The 5,766-nt window shown below is 40.8% G+C and overlaps 1 protein-coding gene across 1 annotated transcript in view; it reads right to left on the minus strand.

Moving 5' to 3' along the window:
- ANKFY1 (ankyrin repeat and FYVE domain containing 1) overlaps positions 1-5,766 on the minus strand; it is a 92,531-nt gene that overhangs the window by 42,229 nt on the left and 44,536 nt on the right. The window lies entirely within an intron of this gene.

Below are 5,766 nucleotides of genomic sequence, written 5' to 3' on the forward strand. Positions count from 1 at the left end.
TTTTCATCAAGTTGGAACGGATGCATAACTGGTCCTCCAGTAGGTTTTCACAGGCAGTAAATCAAACAGGAGATTACCTATCTTTCTCCCATGGAGCAACTGGAGCATCCGAACCATGCGCCTTCAGGATTGTAGCACAGTTTCTTTCCCATATGGCAGAAAACCCCTGGAGGATAAAAAAAGAAAAAGAAAAAAGAAAAAAGGATGGCCTTCGACTTGATGGTGTACAACAGGTCTGGAGATGGGGCTGGACAGGCTTAAACTTACACTTAAAATAGAGCAGACTAGGAGGATGGTGCAGGATAGGACAAGGGTTGACGTGAGGGTCTTGGGCGCTGGGGCTCCTAGTCTGTGTGCACTGTGTCGCCTTTTCTCTGTCTCCACTGGGCTTGGCACACAGTATGGACCTAATCCATGCTCCGTGATTGACTGACTAATAGGCAATTAGTATGGCTGGTGCCAGGAAGTCCTACAGGACAGAAACCTGCCACTCTGTTTACTCTGCACAGCTGGATGTTTTTAAAATGGAAACTATTTTTGGAAATGCCTATTAATATTCTATGGAAATAATGCTCTGAGAAATACACTTTGGGAGGCCCTGGTTTAGAGCAGGGCCTTGGCAGGCCTGTGTAACAGGAATGAGATGATCTCCATAGGAGAAATCTGAAGCCCTGAATTATATTTGGGTGTCTGGTTCGGCAATTAGGAGAATTGCTTTCAGCTCAGACTCCCTGTACCCCTGAGGGCTTGCAAACTCCTTGAGGGGACATATTTGAATATATTAAAATATAGGAGCTGATGCCACTGCTAAGGTGTTCATTTTTCTCTTCTCTTGGCAGCACCCAACAGGCCTATGACCCCTCAGGGCAATGGGAGCCAGAGTTATTTGCCAATTAACATGACCCTGTGGATGTGTTCAAATTTCTTTGTTCCCTGGCAGAAGCAAGGAGAAAATGCTGGGGAGGAACCTGGAGGAGGAGCTGGCTGTAGTTTGAAGCTGGCAAAAAGGCTGAGTTCCCTTCAGGGGACAATGTTGACTAGGTTAAGCCCCAGAGCTTTTCACTATAAAAGAACCTTGCTCAGCTCTGGAGGGCCTGTCTGTCAGCTTTAAGAGAAGGGAGGATGCTGGGAGTGAGGTGGTGTCCTTTCCCTGTGGTGGCATTGTCAGAAATGCAGAGCCAGCTGCTGCTCAGAAGCCTCAAATGTGGCCCTCAGGCCCCAAAAGGTAGACTTCACAAGATGAAGCCATTAGGTTACAAGCGCTAAACCCCTCTCAACTTCACGGCTGTCTGATTTGATTTCAACTCATAGTGACCCTCCACTGGGTTTCCCAGGCTGGACACTGACGGGGAGGAGACTTCCTGTCTTCTCAAGGAGTCACTGGTGGATTCGCACCACTGGAGATGCACAACCTTTGGGTTAGCAGAGCAACAGACTGCAGACCATGGGTTGCATCCCATGAACTAGGGTGATGGGTTGAACAAGGAAGATGGGCTACATCCCTTAAACTAGAACTTGAACCCTTTGTCTTCATTTTGTTCTTTTTACCAACTCTGAGCCAATAGGTAAAAGTCATATTCAATATCCTGTTCTACAGGTAAGATGAAACGGCCCCTATAAAATAAAGGCAGGGAGTTCTAAGGAGAAAGAGACTAGCATTCTCTGGACAACCAGAGAATAAAGCTTTCTTTAAAAGGATTAAATGAAAAGGAAAATTGATGAGGAAAAGGAAACTAAAAATGTAATCACAGACTTAAAATCCAATTTTAATCCCCTGGTAAAATTAAAGAACAGAATTGATGCTATAAAATATTAAATCAGTACTGTTAGAGGTCAAGGTTGATAAATCTCATTAAAAAATGCAGAGAACTATCTACATGGGATCAAATTGACAATAGCAACTCAAAAGATTAGATAGGAGCCGTAGGGGGAGTGAGTTTATAGTAATGAGGAAGGAACAGTTCTGAGAAGGAGAGGGAGAATATTTGTGCAGTTTGAAGAATGTAGGCAATGTGAGTGAATTGCACTTGTAGAAACTGTAGAACTGGTGTATATTTTGCTGCACATACTTGTAACAAAATAAATAAGATTTAGGAAATAATGCATCATAAAGGACAAAGAGATCAGAGAACACAGAGGCAGTAGGAGGTTAACTCAGTGTTTCTTAAACTGAGACTTGGTGCATCTACAGGTGAAACCGGTGAGAAGCAATAAAAATGTTTGGTGAGAGAACACCAAAGAGATTGAGGGTGTGCATCCCGAAAGGATCATAAATATGTGGCAGAACAAACTCACTGAAAATGAACGTGTTCTTAGACATACATCTCACCAAAAAATGTAGGGAGAATCCAGACTTCAAGCATCTACACTTATAAAATAAAGAAGACCTCTCTACACAGGAAGACAAATCAACAGGCTTTCCGCCGGCTCTCATGGGGAATACCTTCTGAGCTTTCCGAAGAGTTAAGAAGAAGATTGGGCATCTAATAAAAATTTGAGGGTGTAAATAAAGAAGCCTTCAAATATGCAAAATGTATTGAACATCTCATCGTTGTACGCTTTTTGAAAAAGGAACTTGGAGAAGTATTCAAGCGAGGAGGCTAATGTCAGGACGGAGAATGATTCAAAAGGACAGGGGTCACTACCTCTTATACGGGCGGGGGGGGGTGGAATCTAAGGAATTATGAACAAGCTTAGTGAAAAATTAAAAATAATCTCAAAAAGAGGTGGAGACTTTAGTGAGTACACATTTGCTCTTTTTTAAGATTTTTCTTGTTTTGCATATAATAATCCATATACTTCTATTTCTTTCACATACATTGTTTTAGATATCTATATATGTTGTGTTTTGTATAATTAATTACTATTGATATATGAATATTACTACCCCATCTTTAGAAGTCTCAGCTGATTTTTTTTCCTACTCCTTCACCCCTCTTCACTCACTAACCTCTGCTATTGTAGTAATTCTCCTCCCATCTCCCCCTTTTTCTGTCCTCCCTTCCCCTTCCCCTTTAGAACATTTATCTGGAGCTTATTCAGTTATCCTCCTATTTTCACAACAGTGGCCTTATGCAGTATTTGTCCTTATGTGTCACATAAGAACTCATTTATTCTTGACTGATGTAAAAATGGTGTGGCATCTGACCTCCTCTCTCCTCATGAGAGGGCGGGAGAATCAGCATCAGCCTCAGCTGATTCTAATGAAGCAGGGGTCACACACACCTCCTCTCCAACCTTTTTACCAGTTCTGACACCAGCTGTCCCTCCCAGGTTCAAGAATTCAATGCAGTTGTCACATGGAATTTACCGACAGTAGCTCTGGTGCGTAGTGGTAAGGTGCTGCGCTGCCAACCTGAAGGCACAAGTTTCAAATCTACCAGCTGCTCTGCAAGAGGGGGAGGGACAAACTCCTCTTGTGCAATTTACTACTTCTGAAAACCTGATGGAGGGCCAGCTATGGCTCAGTTCTGACTCAGCGGTACATAACAACAACAACAACAACAATACAAAATCACAATTATGAGCTTCATTTGTTAAAAGAATACAATTCAGGATCAGGAAAGGCTCAGGATACAGTTCTTTACCTGGGACAGCCTTCTCTCAGCTATGTTTGCAGGCAAGACTTTCTCTAGTTCCCTTACTGAGTTGATTCCTAGTCATGAGAACACCGCCCCCCCCCAAAAAAAAAAATTGGGTTTCTGCGGCTGTAAATCTTAACAGGAAGATTGTGTCTCATTGTCCTCCTGAGGAACAGATGCTGATCTTTCAGTTAGTCACCCAACATGTAACACACTGTGCCACCAGGGCTCTGTAGCTCCCCTGATAAGTGCCCAGGGACACTCCACTCTCCTAGCAAGCTTTGTATTTAGAGAGATTCAACTTTATGCCTCTCTCAAGTGCCTGGAGGCACTCAATTCCACCAGCAAGCCTCCTACCAAGTCACTCAGCTTTCCCACTAAGTCTCGGGCCAGGAAGCTCACTGTATTGTCTCATATTTGTCTCTTGGTTCTACTGCCTCTGCTGTCACTGTTTCTTTGTCGCTGCTTCTGGCCATCTCTCATTGAGTCTTTGTCTCCAGGGTCTAGGAGGTTCCCCACAGAAATCTGGGGCCGGAAAATGCTGTATCTTCTTGGTGGTTGTCAGGTACCCTCTGGCCCCCATCTAGTTCTAAGATGTCTCATTTTAAGTCTATCAGGATGGCAAAATGGACCAATCCTCTTGCTAGGGTCCACTTCCACAAGTGTATCAGCCCTTATTTATATTATTATCAGGCTGCCCAACCCTCTCTCATAGTCTCCCTGATCTTCTGATGAGTTTCCAACAAAGGAGATTAATCAGAACTGACTTTGACAAGCACTGTGGCAATTGGACAATTAAAACAGACATTCGGATGGTGGGGAAGAAGAACAAACTGGGGAGGAGGGTACAGAGAATGGTGCAGCAATGAAGGAAGGAAAACCCAAAATCCCTGTAAATGTTCATTAAAACTAATAAAATTTAATAATAAAAAAACCAATTCGATAAATACAGAGAAACACATGTACTTAAGATAATTCAGCACAGTGTCATTTTTAAGAATAAAGAAACTAAGATAAAAATCTTAAGAGACCAACAATGGAGAACTGATTAAATAAGTTATAATATATACACACACTAGAACAATGGAAAACTGTGCAGCACTGAGGAGCAACAATTTTGTAAAATACTATGTAACACGGGAGAATCTATAAAACAATATGCTGAGTGAATTCAGTATCGTAAGGACAAATACTGCACTAAGACCATGATCATAAAAACAGAAGGATAACAGTAAGATGTGTATAAATGTCCAAAGGGGTCAGAGAAAGGGGGGAAGAGGTGAGGAGGGGAAGAAATCACTAAGATAACACGAGCAGAGGGGGTCCCGGTGGTGAAGGAATTAGGCAAAATTCAATGGGGACTTAAATAAATGGGGTAATAATAAGCACAGATCAATGGTTAATCTTATAAAACACAATGTACCTATATGATCATTTGAAATATAATGTAAATGTAGGAAATGTGTGAAAGGCAATGTACATAAATGATTCACAATGTATACAAATTCTGAATGTAAACCAATATAAAATAATAAAGTGGAAGGAATAAAAACTAAAACTAAATAATAAAAAACCTATACAGACTGGACAACATAAAAGTATTAACATCTATAGAGTGGGCAATGTTTTCTGTTGTACATGGGGTCATCATGAGTTAGTCAACTTACAGGAACTAAAAATATACAATAGAAAAAGACACAATATATCGCATGGGGGGGGAAGTAGACTAGATCTCTCAAAGTCTTCTTAAAACCAAACCATTTACCTTATGAGTGGGTTCCAGCTCAATAGGCAATGACCTTTCATTAGTTTTATGATAAAAAAGGTTTGTCTTCACTGTTAAGATCTGTAGGGTCAAACTGACAAAAGGAACTTAAAAATGAAACAGGAAACAGGTGGCAGTGAGTTTATGACAATAAGGGTGGAAAAGTTTACATAATTTGTAGAATGTAATTAAAATCACTGAACTGTACATACAGAAGTTGTTAACTGGTGTTTTACTGAGGATATTCTCAACAACAAAAATAAACTATACTGTTTTTAGAAGCAGGCCAAAATTTACATATATATTTGTATGTACAAACATGTATGTATATGAGAATATATGTATACACACAATCAATTACAGTTGTGTGTGTCTATACCTGTTTGCATCTATCTGGAGAGACTAAAGGAGATATATATA

This window comes from Elephantulus edwardii, unplaced genomic scaffold (genome assembly GCF_000299155.1).
Source record: "Elephantulus edwardii isolate Elephantulus edwardi_28Jun2011 unplaced genomic scaffold, EleEdw1.0 scaffold00267, whole genome shotgun sequence".
NCBI classification, from domain to species: domain Eukaryota; kingdom Metazoa; phylum Chordata; class Mammalia; order Macroscelidea; family Macroscelididae; genus Elephantulus; species Elephantulus edwardii.